The sequence below is a fragment of the Anser cygnoides genome, chromosome 1, assembly GCF_040182565.1.
Source record: "Anser cygnoides isolate HZ-2024a breed goose chromosome 1, Taihu_goose_T2T_genome, whole genome shotgun sequence".
Lineage (NCBI taxonomy): Eukaryota > Metazoa > Chordata > Aves > Anseriformes > Anatidae > Anser > Anser cygnoides.
In genome coordinates, this window is record NC_089873.1 from 134,256,702 (window position 1) to 134,282,128 (window position 25,427).

A 25,427-nucleotide genomic window follows, 5' to 3' on the forward strand; every position below is an offset into this window, starting at 1 on the left:
TTTTTTCCACGTATTTTTCTTGTAAAATGATATTACAGTCTATCAACATAAATTACTTTGGAGGAAGATGGATATTTTTCACTGAAAAGATAGGTCTGAAAAAAAACCAAGTTTATGCATCAAAACCTGCTTATTACCTTTCTTGGTAATAATTACCTTTCTTCACTGAAACTTGGTTTCATAAATGTTTGCTGCTTACTAATTTTTTATTTAGGTAGCTAGGGTACTGGAAGAACTGCACAGGGAACCCTGTCAATCATTAATGTTCATTTTAAAATACCTTACGAAAAAAACAACAGTTAATGTTATACCTGAATTTCAGTGAATAAATGCAATGCGGAGGCAATTGTAAGCCTGTTAGTTATCTCAGACAATAGTGGAGGGGCCAGTATAAATGTCCCTTAATAAATAATAAAAGAGTGCAATTTGGTAATGCCAGTCAGCTTAGCATTAACAAATTTGTTATGTTTTTGAGCATGCTACTTGTTTGTCTCGCTAATATCAGAGTAATATATTGATCCCCCCAAAACATTTCACGAGATAACACTTAAATGAAGGAATCAGGGTGGAGCAGAATCGGTAGTCACAATAACTACTTTAAAAATGCTCATTTGTTCAGCCTCAGAATACGATTATAAGTGGGCACTGCTTGACCAGTTGTATTTTGCAAACTGGGAGGGATGGACTCTTGACCTGTTATGTAAATTTTTTTTTTTTTTTAAAGTAGATGTCATGGATTCAAACTAAATCTTGGGTAAAACTTGCTGTTCAGGGAAAACAAGCAATTAAGCTGATCCATGGTTGCATGGGGAATTACATTTTGTTACTAAGGCCCTCAACAGTGTATAATAAAATACAGGTGCTGACTGTGGGAAGTGGACAAATTCATGTGTAAATAGGGGATGTGAGCCCCTGTAGGCAGCTGGATGTTGGCCCTGCGATGCTGTTGCAAACCTGTAGGAGAGAGGGGGCCTTCAAGGCTGGATCTTGTGCTAGCCCACGCCAGTCAAGCTGGGATTTTCCAAGGATAACTAAAGGGTTGCCCCAGAGCCGTCCCAAAGGCTATCAGTGAGACAAATAAGGATGGGTAGCTTTCATTTGAGCCTCAGAGGTACTTTTACAAAGAAGAATCATCAGCTGAAGGTTTTTATCTTGGAAGCCTTAGCAGCCTTAGAAGCTGTTTATCTATATTGTGAATGTGTTTTTATAGAGATGAAAGCTGTGGATACAGAAGATCTAAATTTGTAATATTACAAACCACACAATAAGGAAAATGTTTTTTGTTTCTTGGAGGCAGTGGTTCTAAATCTATAACTTAAGTAAGATGTGTTAAGTTCAGCAAAGCTGACATGGTTTAAAAATGCACTCAGTAAAGCAATTGGAAGAATTTTTACAACTTCATTTTATTTCAGAATCAGTAAAAACAGCAAAATCCAATATTAATGCAAACATATTTTCTCTCTACATACTGGCTGATGCAATTGTTATCCGTCTATTCAAATCATTTCAGGAACTTCTTTCAAATACTCTTCCACTAATTAATTTTGTTCCTTTTTCTTTTAGATGGAAATGGAAATACACAATCCTGTGCTAGCTATATAACAGCATTATTTGTTTGCTTATTTAGCGATCTCTAGTAACTGCTGCTTCAGTATTCAGTACGGTGGATAATGCACACTGATTTCCCTGGGTTTCCACTTAGAAGCTGCTATTGCATGCAGTGGTGACTCACCAAATGAATACAGTAGATATATGTGCTGGTGCAAGAATCCAGGGCATTTCTCTAGCTTTTACAGAATTGTTCTTTAGTTAAATCTTATTATTGGCTTTTAAACTACACTATAGATGCTACGTAATTCCAAACATATTTCATGCATGCCATCCCTCCTAGACATTACGTAATATAAATAGTTCTGTTTTGGAATACTAAGTTTACAATCTACTTTCTTTTCCTTTTTCTCTCTTTTTCTTTTTCTTTTCCAAAAGGTTACCATACATTTAAACTTCTATTTTAATTAATCCAAGGAGCTAATTAGGAGCATTATCTGCCATATTTTTGCACTTTCTTTGTTGCACAAAAAGCTATTTACAAATGTTTTATGCTGCAGTCACTTATTTTTTATCTGATTCAGCAATCCCTTTTTGACTGTCATTTCTCCAGCAAGGTGCACAAATAATCAAAACGTGACAATAAACATTGTACGGGTCATTTGGAGGTCGTTATCTGCTGCTCCATAACAGATAGATTTTCAGGTATTTTAACTGTATTTGAAAAGGGAAATAGTGAAGGATCTCTAACAAGGAAACACCTCCTATCAGTGGGTGGTAGAAATGCAAGGAACGCTATGCAAGTAAACTGTGCATACAAGGCAATGTTTGAAAGGCAGAGTAAAGGGGTAAGAAAGAGTTGATGTGGTACATCATGATGTACATGAGGAGACGTGAAGGATTATGGCAGGCAGAGGGTGGCTGAGGATGGGGCTGGTGGGAGCTTCTGGCAGGCTCTGGGCTGCTGCACTGACAGCATGACTGGCTGGCATTCACCTTTCAGACACCTCTCCAGGCAGCTTTCTGAAAATATCGAGAACAAAATCTGAATGCTTTCTGGGAAAATGTTATTAGGCCTTGCTTAATAATAGGAGTTCTGAATTATGTCAAAGTATAATTCTAAATCTGCGGTAATGAGACTGGTCTCTAGGCTCACATCCCCAGGAACTTCCATACAATTATTTTTGGTACGTGCATCTCTTTATTGTTCATGGTACATTGCCCAACTCAGAGGTGCAGCAAAAACAAGGCATCTGATTCAGCATAAATGCTTAATATCTAACAGCATCCCGTATACTTCAAAGGTCTAGACTGAACATGAAGTCAATACCATTTAGTTTAATGTACCATGCAAATCCACTTAGGAGAAAAATACTAGAGAACGATGGAAGAAGTTCCATCTTTTTTCACCTCCTTTTTTCCTCAAGAAAAAAGATGTGCTCTTTAAGGAATCTGTGTTCTTTAAGGAACTTCTGAATCTTGGATTTTTGCAAACAAAATCATCGCAGAAATGTTTTTTATAGAGACCATAGAATTATTAATAAACCATTTCAGGAAATTTTTGAGCACAAGAATATATTTAGCTGCAGTAATTAAGACCTGTCAGATTAGCAAGTGACTGAGAAACATAAGGAGAAGAATTATGCAAATAAATATAGGTGTTGTTACCAGTGACATGGATCATAATTCTTAGCTTCCAGTGTCAGACTTGAGTGGGTCCTAAACGTTTGGTTTGTACCTTATGGTGCGACTGCAAATCCCTGAAGTCACTGGGGCCTTTTACAGCATCAGGTAACTCTGAAAGAGGAGGGGTATTTGGTCACAATACCTTCAGCTGTGTGTGCAGGACGGTCCTGCTCACATCCACGGTCATGACTTCTTCAGTAGTTGCTCTGAAGCACCCTTTACCTGCAAGAGTGAGACACATGACAGTTGAACTATTTTGCTCAGGATAAAGAAGGAATGAGATACTGACACTATCAATAGCAGATAGTATAAAAAGATTACTCACAGTACTTCCTGTCGACTTGCCCTTTATTTATTTACAATGCTCCCTACCAAAGACTGTACCTCTTTGGAGATATTAAGATAGCCAGGCTTATGACAGCAGGTTGCTAAGGTAACACTTTGCTACTTCATTGAACAGCTGTCTTCCCAGTCTCATCTCAGTATTCAGATCAGTATCTGTATGATAACTTTCTGCAGATTTTTTTTTTTATGTAAAAGGGTATGAAATTAGTACATACGAAAAGACAAAGAAGAGGAGTATTATTATTCTAGACACCTTCAGAACACGTACAGACATTTTGGGGAAACCACTGGACCCAGAAACAGAATAAAGGGACCATTTAATATAATATCATCTCTATAATTCTTTAGATTGTCAGCACGATATATTTTTTCAAATGGAAATGGAAAAGGTACGCACGCCTACTTCTTACATGCTGAAATGAAAACAATGTTCTTAGCAATTCACCTATAATCAACAATTGCTGTACTTCTAACGTGAATGGGAGCAACTTGTACTGGATTTGTTGTTGTTGTTTGTTTTGTTTTATTTACTGCAATTTATTTCAGATCCTAGCAAAGTAGAAAAATATTCCCTTCCTTCCACCTCTAACCAGCTTTCAGAATAATTTGCACTAGCAAATTCGGATGGTGGACCATCTTGCTTATTACAAAGGTCTGAAATATGTACTTGAAAGAAAAATAATCCTGATAGAAATATTGTTCCCCAGTGCCTTCAGCATAATCCTTGCCCCACACTGTAAGGATCATTTTCAGCACCCTCAGAAATGATTGCTGTTTGAAGTATATTTCCACTGAGCTGTTTCGAGGATCTGTAGGAAATGGGAAGAGGAGGTTCAGAAGTCAAAGAGATCTGATTACATCCAGTCCCAAGGAAGATGGCATGAGAGAAAGTCTGTGTTCTTCTTAAAAACATCAGAATTGTAATTAGTTTAATTTCCCCAGCTCAGCAGCTAGCATTTGATCTCTGATAAAACATCTAGTTATTATTTACTACGCTGGGCTAAAGCAAATTGCTTGGATTTAATTCTATATGATCTTGGTATCTTCCTATAATTGAGTGAAAAGTCTATAAGGGAATATAATCTGTAAACAGCACCAAATTAACAACAAAAGTTCCTGTCAAGATAATCACCAGGGGGTTATCAAACCGTTATGATACTCTTAAGAAATACAAATAAATTAGAGAAAATGGCAACAACAAACAAAAGCAACTATATTGTGCTTTGTCAATATAATTTGGGCTCCAAACATAATCGTGTTTACTTTCAAAAGAAAGACTGGGGAGAAAACCAAAACCAAACAGAAGCATGATAAAAGGCACTCTGAGTATGTTACAGCAAGTCATTGCTCTGTTTAGTCTAACATCTTGACCCCAACAGAAGAGATAGTGGAAATGCCTATATGAATAATTTAAGGAATCTATTATTCATGACAGAGATTTTCTGGAACTAAATTTCTATGAAACACTGCCCTGCTGAAGACAGGAATGGTAAATTTAGAGATACAGCTGGGGAAGTTTGGGTGAAAACTTGTTACGATGGTAGAGAGGAAGTTACGCACTGGAATTGGGATTTTCCGGTCTCCCTGATGAATTCAGGGTGCCTGATGGGGATACAATGCATCGATGAGTATGACTGGTCAAAACCAATGGAGAGGTTGACTACAGAAGAAAAAATAAACCTGAGGAACAGTCTGCTTCCTGAGGAAGCAAGGAGGAAGAAAGGGGTGATGAGGGAGAACCAAAGGAAGGCTGCTCCCATCCATGGCAGGTGCCGATGGAGGGGGTCAGGAGGGGGAGTCCCGCGAGGGTGGTGAGGCGGAGCTGGAGACAGATGCTTGTACTCATGCATGTACACATGCTCTACTGACAGCAACAGGTTCATATCCTTCCTGATTATTTAGCCGGAAACATCCTACAAAATGATGTCTGTCAGCCTAGGGTTACGAAATAGAAGGGAAAGTCATTCCCTGGCAGCAGGGACAGAAGAAACAAGCGTGGCACTTCTCACAGTCACGGCTGACTGCAGCCAGAGCGGCTGCCCACAGAAATGCCTCACTTTCCCTGCACAAACTCCTCTTGGTCTGAAACATGCACCCACAGTGCCAAAGGAGCCAGCATCCCTCCTCCCCTCTTAGAAGGGGGTGCCAGATAAGGATAAGAAAAATCTGGGCACTTTCTTGCCCTTGAGGATATTTACGCTCCTCCCTTCATCAGCATGGTCAGGGAATTACCTCAGTATCTTGGGAGCAGGGATGGCTCGTGCACGCTGGGAGGGCTGGCAGCAGACAGTGGTGCTGACCCAGGCCTCCAAAGAGATGGTGAAATCTGGGGAAAAGCTAGGGAAAAAAACAGATGTGCGGTCAGACTTTGAAGGCTGGAGTGATTGATGGCATTATTCAGGCTGGCTATATATCAGGATGTTTCCTTCTCATTACTCTTGTTGCATGAAGAGCAAAAAGCACAAAAGGGATAGAAAGGTAAGAAGAGGGGTATTTTGCAAAGCAAAAACAGTTTATGAAAGATGGTTCAAGCCTCTACTTATCACATACAGCAAAAAATCCCCCATTACTAGCTCTTCCCTCAAGTCCTAATAACACGGCAACAAAACAAGAAACAAATGCTTCATTATTTGCTCTCAACAGAGTGGTAACTGGGCTGTAAAACATCGCTGTGATGTATTCAATATTAAAAGTACTGTGAAGTACACACGCTATTATTTTTAACCAGGAAAACAGTCAAGCGGACACATAAAGGAAGAGCTGCAGTTCTTAATACACTCCTTACATCCATTGCAATGCATCCTGCTCTAGGGTGTGGGCAAGGTGCAGCACAACCATGGCATTTCCTAAGAACTGTCATGCGAAGTCTTAATTATTTGCATCAGCTGAAAGGCTCTTTTGAGGCTTCATTTAAAACTGTCTCTCCTGTCTACTCTGAGCAGCTGAAGCTATTTTCCTAATCAGTATGGGTTTCATCAAAACCAAGCTTCTATTCTTGCCTTTGTGCAGATGAGCATACACGGCTGGTAGCTGTAAACACTTTTCTGACATCCTTAATATCTCACTTTGTACTTTACTGCCTCTCCAGCCTGACAGGTGGCAGCTCTACCAATATGATCGGCAGTAGGAGCACAGGATTTGCGTGAGCTAATAAAAAGTTTTTTTTTTTTTCCCTTCAGTTATACTATTCCCTCTTTTTTATTCCTTTTGTTTTTCTTTTCATTCTTGTTTTCTTCCTTTTTTTTTTTTTTTTTCCTTTTAGCTTTTAGAGATAGTCATTATTTAGGAGAAACTGACATCCATTAGATCCGTGCTTCCTTTTTAACTATATCTTTAGAAAGAAAACAAAATTATGGTGCCTGATCTATATGGACACAAAACATCATCAAGGTCACTGCACTGAAGAGCTCGTAATCCACATCTAAGACGCCAGACAGTGGCAACGGCAGTCTTTCTGTCTGTAGCAATCAGCTTGCAATCCAGCCTTAAGTGCCTTATGTCACCGTAAAAATGCTAAAGGGCATTTGAGAAATATCTTAAGCACACTTAAAACATAATCCTCCTTCAAAAGAGGTTAATATACAGAAACATGTTATTTATGTTTTTCCTTCTTTATTTATTGACATACATCAAAAAGAAATGACCTCATTAGTGGCATAGCTTTTCCCCCCCCATAGGGTGTTTTTTTTTTTTTTTTAACAGTCTACAGTTAGCTGGATGTGCTGCAGTAATGGGAAACATGTAGCAGGTATTAGGGCTAGCTATTCCTACCGGCTCATGTCTCTTTATATGAGACTCTCATGTCCTAATAAGGCAAGAAACTTCTTTTAGTATGATTCAGCCTCTCCCTCTGGTGTAATAGGAAAAGATGTGAGATACCTTGGGTACAATCCTTGGCATGTTATAGAGGAAAAATTCTAGTGAGATTACTGAACTATTCAAAAAAAAAAAAAAGGCAATAACATTGGGATTAAAAAGTAAAAATCCTGCCCAACAACAAGAACCAAACTACTTTATTTTTTTTCTCCCTTACATCTTTGTATTATAGCTTACGTTGGGGATTTTTTATTTTTTGTCTCTATTGTTTTATTTTAATATCCTTCTTCTTTTCTTCCTTTTATAGGCTAAAAAATAATTTTCTAAGTAGAAAAGTATAAAGAAATTCTTTTTCTGGTTTAAGGCACTGGGCTTATCAGAAATGAAGTGGTAACAGAGAAGATGCTCATTAGCATGTACACAGTCTCTGCAAATTCCTAATTGCAATGGGACATCCCTGGGTTAGATTATCTCTCTCTGGCTTCCCTTGGGCCCTTTCTGTGCCTAATTATTTCTCATAAAGAACCTATATTGTAACAGAAAGTTCTCTTCATATATACCCACAGGAAAAACAAAGCAAAACACTTTGCAGCTCTCCAGCAATATGTTCGTACGCAACGTAGCTCATGCATCTTGTCGCCCTGCAAGGAGACCTCCCTCCAGTGGCACTGCCCTGCCTTTGGAGCCCATTCTCCCACCCGGCACCAAGTGCTGCTTTCCTGACAGAGCTGGCAAAAAATCTGAAGATAGAAAAGTTGTCTTTTCTATATCATAACTTGTCCTGGAGTTACTTTCTCTCATCTTCTAGCCTACTGAAAGTATATAAATTTTTCACATGTAATGCTTCTTTGACACTATTTCCAGTAGTTCGACCTGTCCCGCTGCTGGTGAATCCTGCTGCTCTGTCGGGGACAGCAGCACCGTTCAGCTCACGGTCGCATTAGCAATCTGCTTTCCAGTACAAACGTCCACCTGCATGGTGGCTGATACCCAGCCCAGGGACTGCAGCTTCAGGAAATCCTACCGCGTGCCTTGCTGTACTGTTCCTCACAGGAGGTACGAATTTCTGGCGGCAGGCTGGCCGACAGTTGGGTGCTCACTCACTGCTTTCCACATCACTGTTTTAGTTCAGATGCTCTGTGCACTTTTGAGCCATTTGCCAGGCTTTTGTTCAAACTGCAGACTGGTTCAGGGTTGTATGAACTGGACTTCTTTCAGATGAAACTGAGCTGGAAGTTGTCCTCCAGAAAATGGCATCCAAAAAATGCTCCAGCTTACAGTGTTCATTACCATGGGGTTACTGGAGCAAGACAAGAGCTACTCGCAACTCTCTCCCCCTGCTAGGGCTGGGATGGAGCTAACAGCAGCCCATATGGTGCTGTGTTTTGGATTTGTGCCTAAAATACTTTTGATAATACACTGATATTTTGGCTATTGCTCAATAGTTGCTGAACACCACGTCACAGCTTTATTTTTCCACTCTGTTCCCTCAGCTCGTAGGCTGTGGGTGGGCATGATAGGGAGAGAACACAGCTGGGACAACTGACCCAGACTGGCCCAAGGGATATTCAGTACCACGTAACATCATACTCCAGTGCAATAAACTGGGCTAGGGGAAGAAGGAGGGGACAGATTGGCTACCGAGGTGGCCTTTTCTCAGAGACTAGGTGAGCTTGAGTCTGCCTGTGGGAGGTGGTGAGTGACTGCTTTTGCATCACTTTTTTTTTTTCTTTCCCCTACCTCTTTTAGATTGTTTTTGTCTTTACCTACAAGTTTAATTGCTTTTGGTCTTCCTGTTCTCTCTGCTGTCTCGCTGGGTGAGCTCCTGACAGTTGTTACTTAAGATTTTTAAGGCACTGTTTGAGGGGACTTAAGGAATAATGTGATGACCATGCCACAAGAAAGCGTGTAAGAGAATAAGGTACATAAAGAATGCAAAATTCATGCAAAAGAATTTTTCTTGTCCTCAAGTGAGACACAATCAGAGCACACTTTAAATGCAAAAAAAAGCAAACAAATAAAAAAAACCAACACAACCAAACAACCAAACAACAAACAGAAAACTCCCAAACAAAACAACCCCAAAGCACCTACATAAGCTAAGAATACTATAGAAAAATATGTTTTTATATCCATAAAATATGTTTTTATATCCTGACTGTGCTCAGGCTCACCCAATAATTTCATGCAGCAAAGGATTTTCATGTCTGAAAGCAAAGCCAGGATAAAACCACCCACTCCTGTAAAGAGCTTCTACAGATTCAGTTTTTAATTTCAGATCTGATATGCTATTTTCTGTCACAGTGGATTCTGCTGTTTGTGTTTCTTCTGATGCAGTCACCCTAGAGGCCCAGCTGATACTCAGTAATGCAACATTCAGTCTGCGGCCTAAGGGTCAGCGCAGATTCCACGTCTTCTCCAGCTCTCATCCTTGTGTCACAGTGTATCATGTGCACTAAGAGGGTAAAATTGCCCCCCATTCCTCCTTATTTGGTAAATCAAGCAAGACTCAAATTCTAGGCGAGAACACAGGCACTCGATGGCTGGGAGGGAGGCAGCAAGAGGGAGAGAAGGATACAGGGTAGAAATTAAGTTCTCCGATTTTTTGGCCATGATATAAACATTGCTGCTCCTATAGGAATGGTGCCTTCTATCTGAGTGATTCAATTAATTTGATAACATCAACGAAGAATTTTTTGGTACCTTTTTCAGTTAAAATATCTCAGGCAAAAGTAGTCAGTGTATGATGTGAGAATGTGCCTTAATACATATTTCCCAGCTCTGCACTCTAAAGTGTTGGAGGTGGAAGCTGATACTCCATACTATTTTCTTATTCTTTCAGGGTCAAATTGAACTGTTAATATTTAACTATTAACACTGAAAATATATGAATGAGTTATTAGATTTGATGAAGCATACTGAAATAATTTAATACAGTGAATTATTAGAGTAATAATGTAAGTGCATACCTCTGTTGTTACCCAGTCGTCCATTCCTCTTTGGCCTGCTTATTCCACCCTGCACATCACCTAAATCTTGGGTGGTGAGCTCTCAGGAAAGGACCTGCTTTTCTGCTGTCTGTAGAGCATCTAGTGATTGAAAAGGGAATTAATACTTGCTTGATATCCATAAGTACTACCACAGCTGAAGTAAAAGTCTTTTCTTACGACAGAAAGATGTACACTGTATTATATAGTTAAAAACTTCAGTACTAAAAGAATTATAATGTACAAAATAAAGCTGGATGAAGACACAAAAAAAGATGGTAACTGACAATTTAAAAAATCTAGATATTTAGTGAAAGAATAAAAATTTCCATGAGGTATAATCTTAATTTTTATTACTCTCCTACAGCAGTGCAAAGCCTAACTATTATACCATTGTTATGACATAATCAGAATGTATAAATATTTCTTATAAAGATATTGCCAAGTATTTTATCATGTGATCCCATTTGCTATTTTTGAAAAATTCCATTGTATCAAAGTCCTTAGAGAGAAAGACTTGTAACTAGTGAGACTTCTTTTCTATATTTAGAAATATTGGGATAGGAGCAGTTCCTTAAGATGGTTATGGGCTGATATTTTCTGGGAAGTTGCTGTGAAAAGCTGCTGAGAGCATGAACTATTAATTTCCCACAAGTAAGAACTATTATACTTTACTTCTTTTTACCGTAATAAATGAATTTTAACAAGGCAGTAGAAGGCCACACCAAATCTTAAAAGTTGGAGTATGTCAGGTCTACTCGGCTCTGGTGAGGCCACACCTCGAGTACTGTGTTCAGTTTTGGGCCCCTTGACACAAGAAGGACATGGAGGTGCTCGAGAGAGTCCAGAGAAGGGCGACGAAGCTGGTGAGGGGTCTGGAGAACAAGTCTTACGAGGAGCGGCTGAGGGAACTGGGGTTGTTTAGCCTGGAGAAGAGGAGGCTCAGGGGAGACCTCATCGCTCTCTACAGGTACCTTAAAGGAGGCTGTAGCGAGGTGGGGGTTGGTCTATTCTCCCACGTGCCTGGTGACAGGACGAGGGGGAATGGGCTAAAGTTGTGCCAGGGGAGGTTTAGGTTGGATGTTAGGAAGAACTTCTTTACTGAAAGGGTTGTTAGGCATTGGAATAGGCTGCCCAGGGAAGTGGTTCAGTCACCATCCCTGGAGGTCTTTAAGAGATGTTTAGATGTAGAGCTTAGTGATATGGTTTAGTGGAGGACTTGTTAGTGTTAGGTCAGAGGTTGGACTCGGTGATCTTGGAGGTCTCTTCCAACCTAGATGATTCTGTGATTCTGTCTTCTGTAATGCAGTTCCTATCCATTGGTATTGCAGAAAACCATTGTAGAGTCCAGCCACGAAAACACACTCAATCTTCTCACAGTGCTTTACCTGGCTGCCACTGTGCCTGGAGTCTGAGAGCTCTGTGTGTTAAATGAAAACAAACTTAATGAATATACGTGCACATACTGTTCTTGCACTCATGTTGTCCTTTAACTTAAATCAGCATCCCCTTTGCGGTACTACAATTTTTTTTTTCCCTTTTAGGCTATGTCCACATTGTACTGACTGTAGCACAATGCAGAGACATTGGAACTAAATTAGGTTTCAGAAATAACCTAGCCATGGTAGCTTAAATCTGTGCTGCATCCTAATTTATCAGTAGTAGTCTGTGAAACAATCAGTCTGTTTCTAGGGCAGACTGTTCGTTCTCCTGATCAGCCTAGTAGTTCCTCCCTACATTTGTTTCTGTCTTAGTTAATCTTTCCTCAGCAATGGTAACCAGAATGTCACATGGTTTCCTAGATGACATTTCACTGTGACCTATACAGTACTATCCATCATTCCCTGTCTGTGCTGGAAATGCTCTCCTTCTGTACCTGAGGACTCCATTTATCCTCTTCATTGCCACATCCCACTAATGGTCATACCCATCCTGTGATCAACAGACGTATACAGTTCTTTTTCCTTCACCATTGCTCTTAATTGACGAATACGTTATTCATGATAGTTAATCCTGAGGTTCAAATCCTATATTTTTATTATTCGTTATTTTATTATTGAGCCATTCTAACTCCAAATATTCTAGTCCACCTCTCCCCTAATTGCATCACAATCATCTTCTGTATCAACAACAAAACATTTTCCAATTGCATGTTATCCACTCTTTTCACTAGATTTTTTTGCTAATGTCATTAAGGAAGAAGCTGAGTCTTTTCCAGGATACGTCCTTGAGGAACTCCACTAATAAACTTGCTCTAGCTCAACAGTTCCCCTGTTAGCATGACATATTGTTGCCTCCATAGTAAGTTCCAGGGCTGTTTCAGACTTGTTGAAATAAACTCCCTCTTTTCCAGTAAAATTTACAATATCCTTTTGGTTATCATATCAAATATTTCACCTAAGACCAATTATAGAATAGCCTAAAACAGTGTTTATTTTATTAAACGTTAATCTGGCATAAATGAATGTTGTGAAATCCATCATGCGTTCTTTTTCATTTTCCATTCACATTACAGATTCAATGTTTCTTCCAAATCCTTGCTCACTGTTGAGATAAGACTCATGGACTGTAGTTTTAAGGATGGTTTTGTTACAGAGCCATAGGTATAATTTTTGTGATTTTCTATTCATTTGACTCTGCCTGCTTTGGTTTTATTTGCGACTTTTGCTCATGAATCGTCATTCCATATTCTGGAAATTATTTCAGAGTTCTGGAAGGGAGATCAGCTAATCTAAGTGGATGCACATTGAGTACTGGCCATTATTTCCATTATTTATCCATTTTCCTGTGATATGTTCTTGGCTGTCTCCTCACTGAAGCACTTAATGTGTGTGAGTGTGCTTTTGGCACTCTCTGCTATGTTAGGGAACAGATTTTATTTTAAATGGCCAGAATGATACTGAAGCTGGACTTAGCCAATGTATGAGGATGTGCAACACTACAGTGTTGTAAAACTCTTCTCAATTCACTATTCATGCTTTGAGCATGTTATCTGGATGTCATGTATATCTCCCAACATCCAGGAGTAGGCTTCAGCTCTGATCAAGGTGAAAAATGAATCAAGGTGATCTTTCTCTACCTCTAATACCAAAGTTACCTTTCACCTGTGCCTCATTCTGAATAGCTACTCACTTTCTTCTAACTTTATCCTATTTCTGATTGCCTGTCTAAAATCCTCATTGCTTAATTTTGTTTGCAAGAACTAATTCAGATGGATTTTTTGGCAATTACTCACTTTCTCCTTACACTTGCTGGCTTTTAAGATAGAGCTTTCATTGTTGACTTGTCATTTTAGAACCAGAACTCCCTCATTAAACACTGCACAAGCTGAAAGGCCTCTATAGTACTCATGTAACAGCATGAAAACAAGTGGGAGAACCCTCATAATGAGAAATAGAGGTCTCTATGGAAATGAGGTCATGGAAACAGGATGAAAAATAATTCACTGGAGTCCGTAGACTGCTAATGCTCCTCAGATGTATCTCATGACAAATGACAAATGCTAGAAATGTTGTGAGAGCGGAGCTGCATGATTAGATCATCTGTGGGAATACCCTCTTTTCAAAAAACAAACAAAACAAAGAGGCAGCCTCTTGCCAAGACAGTCTAGAGTTATGTGAATCACCTTCACAGCTGATTTCACAGCAAGAACCAGAAGAAGACATAAACTGTTATGCAGAGAATACCAATAAATTGAATCTAGATAACTATAACTCATTTACTTTACAACACCATTCATATGAGGAAGTGTTTTTTTTTTCTTTCTTTCTAGAAAAGATACTGATAACAAATGCTTACAGAATTCATTAAATTCCACATTTTTTATCAGCTTAAATGAACTACGCCATTATAAACATGGCAATTAGTTGTGAACCACATGCAAGTTTAAGGACATGACTGCTGTCTAAATTCCAGGGCAGATATTGTATATTTAAATATTAGTCTAGGCTATGCTGCCTTGATCTCATGAGTCTCTGGGGTTATTGCAAATTCTGCTAAACAGGAAGTATACTGGAATGGAGCTGAAGCTAGCAAAGAATTGTGTGTAGCCACAGCAAACTGCACTGGGTTATTCACCAAGGACTACTTCAAAAGGGATTCAGGATACTATGTATTACATAGGTCTTTTGGGAGACTGTTCAGATTTTAGAAGTTTGGTTCTTTATGGCATTTATCACCACAGGGGAAAAAAAAAAAAAGTAATAATGAGAAAGAAAGAATATGGCAGAACTGGAAAGTTAGAGCTGTATCCAAATTTGGGGATCCTCCAAGAATAACGTACCACATTTTAGCATATTATCCTGCTATTGAGTATTCAGCCCTTTGAAGTGCAGCTAATTCAATTGTAGATGAACACATACTAAGTGGATGAACATTTCTTACGAACACTCTGTTCTGTGGTATACATACGAATGAACGTGTTTTAAGGAGAAGCCAGAAAAATGCTCCTTATGACAGCACTGCAAATGAGGCTTTGTCTGTGTGTCTGCAGTTAAATAGTGGGAAAGGCTGTACCTTGACAGTTTTACGGAATTTGAAAATATCTGGCTGATACATATACGAGTAAAATTCTCCTTAAGTTTGTCTCTGCTTCTGCTGAGAGTGCATTTAGAGTGCAAGGGCTGTGGTAGTTTCACATTGTTGGGCAGCTAAGCTCCACCACAACCACCCTCTCACATCCTCTCCTCAAAGGAATAAAGGGAGAAAATATGATGAAAAAAAAAAGCTTGTGGGTTGAGATAAGGACAGGGAGACCACTCACCAGTTACTATCACAGGCAAAGCAGACTCAGCACAGGGAAGATTAATTTAATTTATTGCCAACCACTAACAGACTAGAGCAGTGAGAACTAAATGCAAACTAAAACCATCCTCTCCCCATCCACCCTCTTACCACCTCCTCCCCCTGAGCAGTGCAGGGGAATGGGGAATGGGGGCTGCGGTCAGTCCCTAACGCTGCCTCCGCCGCTCCCTCACGGTCCCTCCCTGCCCCTGCTCCCCGTGGGGTCCCTCCCACGGGATGCCGTCCTGCCCGAACTGAGCCTGCGGGGGCTGCCCACAGGCAGCAGCTCTTCAGGAACTGCTCCCACACGGCTCCGTACCACGGGGTCCATCCATCCCCCAGGAGCAAGCTGCTCCAGCACGGGTCCCCCACGGGCGGCAGCTCCCCCCAGACCCCCTGCTCCTGCGTGGGCTCCTCTCCACGGGCTGCAGCTCCGGCCCGGGGCCTGCTCCTGCGGGGGCTCTCCATGGGCCGCAGCCTCCTCCAGGCCACATCCACCTGCTCCACCGGGGGCTCCTCCACGGGCTGCAGCGTGGAGATCTGCTCCGTGTGGGACCCATGGGCTGCAGGGGGACAGCCTGCTCCACCAGGGGCCTCTCCACAGCCCGCAGGGGAACTGCTGCTGCCTGCCTGGAGCACCTCCTGCTCTCCTTCTGCACTGACCTGGGGGGCTGCAGGGCTGCTTCTCACTCCTCACTCTCCCAGCTGCTGTTGCACAGCAGGTTTTTTTCCTTTCTTCTATCTGCTCTCCCAGAGGCCCACACAACGTCACTCCCTGGCTCGGCTCTGGCCAGCGGCGGGTCCCTTTTGGAGCCGGCTGGAGCTGGCTCTGGTCTGACATGGGGCAGCTGCTGGGCTCTGCTCACAGAGGCCGCCCCTGCAGCACCCCCTCTACCAAGCCCTTGCCATGGAAGCCTAATAGAATAGCTTAAATTACATTCTGGCAATGATCCTTTCAGTTAGGTATGATGGGTCACCCTTCACTAACAAGAAGCTGGTAAATGCACTCTTGAGGAATTCCTTTTTACTGGCTTGAATCTGCTTGCTTACAGCTCTCGAACTGGTATTTAGTCCACACATTTTCACTCTCAGCCTTTTGGGATTGTGTTTGTAACTTGTTTTCGCTATGTCCCCACTTCTGCTTGCTGAGCTCTCCCTCCTACTTCTATTGTACCAATAATTTCCACTAGGCAATGCCTTACAATGGATTTGATATGTCAGACTCTGGCATTCATGATCTAGCATCTGTTCAGTGTTGCCTTACTAAACAGACTGACATTTAACTGCTTCCTTGAGTAACTGGAGTTGTTATCAGTGCAATTGCTAGGCCCACCGACTGCAGTGGGGTTTGCCCCCAGTGATAGCTGGAGGGATCACTGAGAGCAAAGAACGGCATAAAACCAGTCAATTTTGCATGGTAAGGCATGGTGCCAGACCTAGGAAACTCCCTTTAGTCCTGGACTACACAATACCATTTTTGCCAGCTTTGCAAATGACAGCTGTTAAGAAGGAGGGATGAGACCTGATCAGCCGTGCATTTTCTTCTTAACTCTTCCAGTTCTGGCTCTTCTGCTTCCCAAGCCCATGAGATATAAAGCACAGGCTGAGCTACAGTCGAAAGAACAAATCATCCAAAGCCACAACCTGTGCTTTCTTGGAGAAGGAAGTTTTTCAGGTCAGTGTTGAAAAAACACACTCCTCTAGAACAGCTAGGGTCTATGTGCTTGAAATATTAATATGGGTACAAGTTTCCTTTTTGCTGGGTTTATGGATTTAAATAGTTTTCATGAATTCAGAAAACGGATTCCTATTTACTATAACCTTCATTTTCTTCTACAGAAATGCAGGGAAAATGGCTCTCTGCCACATCTTGCCTGAAGACCATACATATATCACTGGAGATCAGAGGAAGAGATGACACACGCTGGCATCAGGCAGGATTTATGGAAAGCTGCTCCTGTGACAGTCGTCTCCTACATGACCTCTTGCAGTTCCTTCTAAGACTTCTTTCTTTTACTCCTTGTAAATATTCCTGGTGCAGAGGCATTGAAATATTACAAAAAAATATTTGTATACTCATAAGGCAGATGGATGTGCTAATTTCTCCATGAGGAGGTAATTAAAAGTGCTATCTCCTCTCCCAAAGCTGATGGCATGAAGCAAAATCTATTGTTTTTTATCTAAAATCATATTTTTATAACAACCTATTTTTATTTCAATAAAATACATATTTCCTTTAAGTATGCTGTATACAGTCTTCAAAATAACTTTGCATTAAATACATAGACATAAATGAAGTATTGCTAATACTTTGTTTTTAGAAGGTACCTATGTTCATTTTACAGGCAGGGCCAGTAATGCTAGGCTCTGTGGGTTACAAAATACTGCTGGTTGGGCTCTTTTACCTCTGGCTCTGCCCGTGCATTAACCACATGTGTAATGGCTTCCCCTCCAGCTGAAAAGCTGCCCTCATATCAGACAGAGAGGAAAATCACTGCCGTGGGAGGGAGATGCTCCCTGGTACATGTGTCAATTTGCCCATGAAAATGTGTCAGAGCCAGCTTGGTCTTTGAGAGACCAAGACAAGGGGGAGTTTAAGCCAGCGATGCCTGCCGAGGAGGAGTGGGAACCTCAGTGTCCTGGTTTCTGCCAGGAGGGGTTTCTCCTGGAGATCCATGTGACTAATCTCTGCAGGGCTTTTCCTGCAGCAAAGACCTCTCTTTTTGTGCTGTAAAAATAGCTGCGATAAATCTCCCTGAGGAGCCATACGACAAAACTGCCCACTGTATCTGCCACTACAACTGTCATGAAACATCTCTGCTGCCACTGTTCAAGGAAGCTCCGCTGGGGTGCGGGTCAGAGGGATCAGTAGGTGCTGTAATACTTTAATCTAACACTTTTCCAGAGCTGTCCAGGGCTGTAATTGTGCAGATTTGTGTGATTTAACAGAAAATGAATGGCCAAATTACTTCATGATTCTGAGCACATCTGAGCTACAGGGATCTCCAGCTTGTTTTTATAGTGGATTTATTAAAATCAATTAGATACCTATCCATGGGCTAACAATGAGTGTATTTTCTAATGGCCATTAATGTCCTCACCATCCACAATCAATGTTTTCTACTGAGCAATTGCTGAAGAGTATCACTCTTATTACATATGGAAGATAAATGGCCATGTTATAACCCTTTGGGGTCTGCTTCACAAAGCAGATGCGTGAAGAAGTGGGCAGAAAGCTACCTTCACCTACAGGGCTAAATGGCCCATGTATTGTGTTTTCTCTCAGGTGATGTTAAGCTATTGGAACGGCAAAGGAATAAAGGAAAAAAAACAACCAACCAAAACAAACAAACAAAAAACAAACAAACAACAACAACAACAAAAAAAAAGCATGCAGCTAGAGCAGAGATGCTCTCCTGATGCTGCTTATTGGGTGGTACTCCAAGCAGGAAGATTTATTCCAACCCTCATGCTGCTCTGTCTGAATTGGGCAGGTGTCTGGGTTATCTGGGTTTAGTCTTTGACCTAGCAGGTCTCATCATCAGGAGAAGCAGATGTGTCTTCCTCCCAAAATCCTTATTTTACCACTCAGGCCTTCCTCACTTCTTCCTGCTTGGGTGCTAAGACCTCAGACAGGGTACCAGAGGGACACAACAGGCTACGAATGAGGACACAGAGCCAAGCTCTGCTAGCAGTGACTGCAGCCCTTTTCACCTTGGATCCATGCCAGCTTCTCGGATAAGTCCTATTTTGTGTGAATTCCTTAGACCACCATGGGTCACATATTTTTGATAGGAACAGATAGGAGCTAGGAGCTGTTTGAAGCCACTTTTGCAAACTTTCTGTTCCCTGTAAGAACCCCTGGACTGCTACAAAAATCTGCCTGCAGTAGGCTGAAAACATGCCAGTTGATTCTGCACATCCAGCATCTAATAAATAGTTTATACAAATTCATTTTTAAGCCTGACTGAATATGCTGATTTAAAAAATGAGGTTAGATTTAAATTAGTCTTCTGCACAATAAACTGTTTTAAAATGCTTTAAATTATGAATATTTATATTGCTATTAATTTGAGGTGCTACTAGTATTTTTCTTTAATGGTTAATTATCACAACTAATGTGTTTGAATTATTCTAGAAATCTTTCCATTATTTTTTCTGTAAATATTCATTCCCACACTTACACCTTCTTATTTGATGCTGAGATTGAAGTGAAAAATGATCAGAGCCTTTTAAGGAAAAAAAATCTCCAAACTGCCATTCTACCCGAATAAGCACTAGACCATTTTATTTTAACCAGCTTAACTCCAAATGGTACTCAGGTTTTTCACCCCATAAGCAGATTTTGGTATGGGTCATGCATTAAAAGATTTGCTGGCAGATAGCAAAAAGAGCCAGACTGTGTGCTAGAAAGTTCCATAAGGCATAAAAAAAGAAGCAATGTTTTCCACAAGCTGTGTTGTAGCAGCTCTTCCAGCTTCAAGGGCATTGCTGCATAGCTACCAGTATTACCACTAAGGATTTGCTTGTGGTTCATTTAGTTAAAGATAGGGCATGAGTTTAAAATACAACTATTCCTGAAAACAAACAAACAAACAAATCAAAAACCTCTCATGGGAACACTCATATTCCAATACAAATGTTTTCAATCTTCTCTTTCTGATAACATTAAATCTCATTGAAAGTTATGTCTGCAACCACTGTAAGTATGTATAAGAAATTATTGCTTTCTCTTCCCAGGAACTGAACTACCATCTTCAATTTTAGATAACCATTTTAGGTCAAAAGGAGCAAAATACTCAAAAAAAAAACAAAAACAAAAAACACAAACAGCAAGAAAAAAAACCCAAACCGATACAAAGATAACGTCATTGTACTCTAGTCATATCTGAGGTGGTAGAATGTCATAAGAACTGGTTCCAAATTATGTGCAAGAGAATGAACAGAAATGAACAGACGGGTGAGATGGTGGGAAAAAACCCTTCTCTCAAAAACAGAGTCCCCTGGGATGGTTAGCATTGGAAAACACAGACCAGATTTGGTATTTCAAAGATACAAATCTGTCTCATGCTGGAACCATGCGAAACCTCGGTATATAGTGATAACTATTAGTTTCTGAACAGCAAATTTGGGATAATGCCAGCAGTTTATACAGTGTTGAATATTAAAACAATTCAGAAAAAAAAAAAAAAAAAAGAGGAGATGTTATTTATGACCCTTGTATGTTGCTTGTTTCCCTTAGTCTAGATACTCTCTTACCTGCATTTCTGTTTTTACTACTGAGGTCCAGTTGCAGACTGGTATCCCAATACAGGCTGTCACTTTGCTTGTACATTGCTTGCTTGTTGGCAAAGGACCAGAGAGTTTTCCTGTGTGAGAATCAACAAGTAAGCAAGGTTTGCCACTTCTATTTGCCTCTCCTATTGCCAGCTAACTAAACTAAGCTTAATCCTGTGGTATCATATATATTAGTGTGACATGTCCAGAAAACATGACCCATGAGAAAAAAGGCAAGGGAAGGTAAGGCAAAGCAAGGGAAGGGCAAGGGCAAGAGCAAGGGCAAGGGAAAGGCAAGGGCAAGGGCACGGGCAAGGGAAAGGGAAGGAAAGGCAAGGAAAGGCAAGGAGGGATTGTGAGAATTTATTTGGAAAAGACAACCATGCTACTGTGTACAGGAAGGAATAAAGCATTTTGGGACTGGAAAGGAAAGTAAGGGGTTTAAGCTGTGGCAAGGGAGATCCTAATTAGACATTAAGAAAACTTTCCAGTTGTAAAAATAGAGAGGAGCACTAGAACTGGCTGCCTGAGGAAGTCATTATAAAATAATTGATCTTGCTTTTTAGCAGAAGGTTGGGTTAGCTGCCTCATGAGGTGTGTTTAAAATACAGACTTGGGAACGCAGCCCTGGCTGAGGCTGTGGCGATGCTGCCTGAGCCCTGGTGCTACCGTAAGGCTGTGGGGGCAAGGGCAGAGGAGCAGAAGGCTCTGTCAGCATCCCTGCTCCAGACAGGCAGGCGACCAGGACTGTGCACACCAACATTTAAATACCAGTCAAGATCCTTTATTTTCAGTATTGCTTTCTGTAAACCTATACCACAAAAAGGCAAAACCACAAAGAGATGTAATTTGCAAGGCTTTGAGAGGAGAATTGACGAGAAGGAAAGCAATAAAAAATTCATCATTCAAATCAACAATAGTGTGGGATCACTTCTAACAAACCTAATGATCCTTAGCTAAATATTCATCAGAATATTTAAACTTAATTTCAAAGTGGCCTGAAACATATCTGAGTCTTGATCTCCAATTCAGAATTCAGTGTGATCTTAATATCCTGAGGGGAAAATGAAACACTTGCATATAGAACTGGGTGGAAAGGCTTTTCCCCGCTCCAATAAAGTTGTCAAGATTAAAAAAAAAAATCCTATCCCACGCTGGGATGAATGTCTAAAAGCTTTTCGTAAGAAGAGGAAAAAAAAAAAAAAAAAGACAAAGGCAGTAAGAGAGAGACTGATTCTTCTATCATCTCAGAACAGTCAGCTGAGACCAAAGCTCACCGCAGGGTCTCGCACATCACAGAGGAGTGCATTGGCATAAGGGTTTGACTGATTTGGCCTGACCTTCCCAGGCTCTCCTTTGCACAGAGGAAGGCTGACTGAGTACAGCCAACTAACATGGGAAATCCAAGTTCAAACCTATTTGAACCAAAAGACCAAAGACTTGAACCTTGGTCTGCCATACCTCAGATAAGTGTCTCTGCCATTAAGCTCTTGTGGATTCTAGGTTAAGTTTGATGCCCACCCTCACACTCACCATTTTTCTGCTCTTCTCATCTTCCCTACACGTGCCTACCTTTTATCTACCTTTTCCTCCTGAAACTGGTGCCTCCATGCTGTAGCGGGTTGTATTTGTAGCAAGTTTGCTTTGCTTATGGAAAAAAAAATACTTACTTCACAAAATCCCAGTTAACTGTATTTGTATCCTAGTAAGGCAAAAACTTTAGCTGTTCAGATATGTTTAAATAGTTGGACAGACAGCTGTAGCTGTGCAGTGCGTGATACACACTCGCACTCCATAAGCCTTCTGCTGTTACCACACAGTGACCGCTGCTGGGTACATCTAATTTGGAGTCATCTCATCAATCACCTTAAAAGCCATGAAAACTAATTTCCAAACTAAAGCATTTTCAATTCATCTTTCATGTGTCATAAAGATACTTTGAGCTTAAATTTCTTATTATCTGTCTCTTGCCTCCCACCTCTGCAATCACAGCAGTCGTCACTCAGAGGGAGAAAGCTGCAGAAGGCTACATTTTCATAAAGCTATTTGGGATTTTTTTCGTATAGTTCCCATTAAGAAGTCAGTGGAAGAGACACAGATGAAACCACGGCACAGCAGCTTGAAAATTCAGTCCTGCGTGTGAATTTTACTTTGTAAATAAAGAGACTAAGGTGATAAAGGTTGGAAAAGCAATAGGATGGAGACAAGGTTAAAAAATCATGTCTTGTTTTCAGTTGTGTATTTCCATACTTTCTTAATAAAAAGCATATGTCTTAAGTAGATCTCTAACTGACCTCTATTTAGGGACTTCAGGACCTACCAGGATCTTCACATTGCAATGCAGAAGACATCTTTTTTCTTTTATATGGCTTCAGAATATTTGAAATTTTTGCAAAAGACGTATAATATAATGCTGAAAGCAGAATTAAGTAAAACTACTTAAAACAATGCATTCTGTTTATTTTCCTTAGCTAATGAAATACAAAATCGAGAGTCTGGTTGCTGGTAGTCCAGGTCCATAAAAAAGACACATTGAAGTTTTTAGCCTCTGGAAGATTAAATCTGAGACAAAGCTTAGAGTTCTACAAAGTGCCTATATTTTTTTAGAGAATACTTATCTTTTCGGCTAATTCCTGGGTTTTATGTGAAATGTAAAGAAGGCCAATACTGTAAAGAAGATTTTTTTTTTTTTGGTCCATATTATCAGGTATTTTTTGGGGGAAGTTCTTTGATACCTTACAGTTTTGCTCTCCTTCCTACTTGCACTAAATTTTTGTTTTCAGTTCTCTCATGGTATGGTACATCAAAGCACTTCAACTTCTTGCTAATTCAGACTGAATAGTATCTATTTCATATCTAATGCTTGATAACATCTCAGTTTAAAACCAAACGAAAGCCACTGCCAGGATAACGCTGGCTACAGGAAAGTCTAAAGTCCAGAATTTTAAAGCAGACATACCACTAAGACCTGTTAATAAACAAAGCATTTCAAATATGCTTAAAAATTACAAACAGGAAAGGCTAAAATGACACGCTGGTTTCACTTTGCATTTTATATGCTACCCTCTAGTAGGCTGAATGTACTTATCCTCTCTTCTAAGGTATATACCTTTAATTTAGAGATTCCCATGTTCTTCACAGATAAACCCAATCCCCTGCAGGTGCAATTATTTCAACTAATAGCTCAACTGAGCAGCCAGTGCTGATTCCCAGCATTGACCTGTCCTTTGTCTGGTAGAGAATCTTGCTTCTTTCTTCACAGACAGAGCTAAAGCAATTTTTCACATGGATCAATATTTAATTTTTAGTTTCAGGTTTATTTTGCCCTCCCTCCCCCCCTTTTTTTTTCTCTATAAGTTGAACTGAGCAGCAAGAAGTGAGGAAAAATCATGAACAGATGATGTATAAGGTTTTAGTTGAACATGGGCTATATACCACAGCTTTAGAACTTTTCCTTTCACTTTTCTGGCAAATATTTACTTTTGTAGTTGGAAAAAATATGGAGCTGAACATCACCCTAAAGAATTCTTTGGCAAAATGCATGTGCTGTGAGTATATGTTATTAGAAGCATATTGTTTGGCAGTGATGCTGTTAAAATTTGTTAAGCGTTCAGATACTGCCCTATAAATTAAATTGTCTGTCAAGAAAGAATGATTTTTGAAAATAGCTTTGCTAAATAAGGAAAACCTAACCCTCAACATAAACTAGAAAATCCTGTATTCTGAAGTGGAAACTCAAAGGGTAATATTAATTTTTTCTTTACAGGGGAAGTATAAAATTAAATAAATATATAATTTAATAATTATGGCATTCACACTTAAAACTGTAAAAAATCCAAAAAAGGTCATATGAAGGCACTTATTTTCTAAAGATATTTCCAAACTTTCCGACATTAGCTTTACGTTTATCTTCCCTATCAACTTGATATTAAAATTATATCCAGTCATTTCATTTTGGATTAAATTTTAGAAGGCTTATTTTATTTTATTTTATTTTATTTTATTTTATTTTATTTTATTTTATTTTATTTTATTTTATTTCATTTCATTTCATTTCATTTCATTTCATTATTTTGTGCACTCTTGCACAATGCCCAGGCAGGAAGCTGGAAAAAAAAATATATATATATATTCATATGTGCTTTGGGTTTGTTAAACAATACAACTCATACAGTGGATAGCTGACATTGGAAAAAAATCTTACAAGACATCTGATATAACCCAATGTGATACGAGTCCTTTTGTAAAGCTGAAAATATGCTGCTGAAAGCAACAATAATTGCTCATCCGTTAATTAGAGTGTATGTTTTATTCTGAGATAGGTATCAATGCACCTTGCTGCTTGTAAGATTGCCCAGCTCGCGGGGAACAAAAGGTAATCCAGGACCTTCCCATAGCATCCAGCAGAAATCACTGAGCCACAAGTGTTCCTGCTGCCATCTCGGGAGCCCCTGCTGCCTGGGGACACAAGGAGCTGCAGGCTGTGCTGAAGCTCACCGGTGCCAGGCGAGCAATGGCCAGGCTGTGCAGCGTGACAGCTGATGCCGTGGGAGGCTGGCAGTGAATAAACCGAACTTCCCAATGCTCCCACGGCTCTGGAGCAAAGGCATAAAGTGTTTTGCCATTTGGCCTGAGCCTTCCCTGCATCCTGGTCCTTTGGGAAGGAAAGTTCAGTGATATTATTTTAAATCGGGTCGACTCAGTGCAGTTCAGGGCTCAGCCGTGTGAGGGGTTGTGCCACCCCAAAGAAGGGCTGCTGCAGAGCCCAGCCCAGAGCTGGTGCAGTGTGGAAAGGAACGGAGCCATGGAGATGTGAAGGAAATATTCTTTCAGACAATATTCTTCTGGATATTTGTTCTCCTCGGACAGTGGGCCCATGGCCTAAGCAAAACTGGATCCATCTGATCCTAAGCATTTTTGCTGAATTAGACTGCACAGGCAGTGAGTGTGGGGACTGACTGGCATCAGGCGGTGTAGGCCTTGTTT

General features: G+C 40.3%; 1 long non-coding RNA gene across 3 annotated transcripts in view; it reads right to left on the reverse strand.

Annotated features, from left to right (window-relative positions):
* Positions 1-1,293: 1,293 nt before the first annotated feature.
* Positions 1,294-25,427, reverse strand: part of LOC106042559 (uncharacterized) — a 74,947-nt gene continuing 50,813 nt past the window's right edge. For 2 of the 3 annotated variants that reach the window (XR_010826423.1, XR_010826425.1), the window contains exons 3-6: positions 10,365-10,484; positions 5,812-5,916; positions 3,377-3,456; positions 1,294-2,571 (exon numbers count right to left, since the gene is read on the reverse strand). This is a non-coding gene — a long non-coding RNA (uncharacterized lncRNA). Of the gene's footprint in view, positions 2,572-3,376; positions 3,457-5,811; positions 5,917-10,364; positions 10,485-15,827; positions 16,137-25,427 lie in introns of those variants that run through there. The other variant, XR_010826422.1, reaches the window with a different exon arrangement.